This window comes from Notamacropus eugenii, chromosome Y, assembly GCF_028372415.1.
Source record: "Notamacropus eugenii isolate mMacEug1 chromosome Y, mMacEug1.pri_v2, whole genome shotgun sequence".
Classification (NCBI taxonomy): Eukaryota; Metazoa; Chordata; class Mammalia; order Diprotodontia; family Macropodidae; genus Notamacropus; species Notamacropus eugenii.
Genome location: NC_092880.1, coordinates 5,181,175 through 5,181,633, shown reverse-complemented (window position 1 = coordinate 5,181,633; position 459 = coordinate 5,181,175).

Below are 459 nucleotides of genomic sequence, written 5' to 3'. Positions count from 1 at the left end.
ATATACCTAGTGTCAGTGATGACTTTTAAATCTATGTCATCTTATTTCTCCATCCAGCATTCTATCTTCTATAACATTATCTTCCACAAGATATGTAATTCTTTGAGATATGAGCTAAAGCAAAATCGGTCACAGAGGAAAAATGCAGTATAGAAATTATGATTTGGCTTCCCTAACACTTCATTATATGCATTATCTTTTTACATTTATATTCCCCTGGAAAAATTCATCCTTTACGAAATACTTGCATATACAGGCATTTGAGAGGTTTGTTGTAGAAAGAATTTTGGTTCAGATAGATGTTGGAATAGGTAAACTCTAGGGTCATTTTGCCTCTCTGAAATTCTGTGATCATGTGTACGTGACACAAAATTTGCAGGGGCTTTTGATGATTTCATTGGACCCCAGATTCCCAGTCTCTCCTCATGGTATCCAAGTGAATTCAGTAAAAGCATCAAT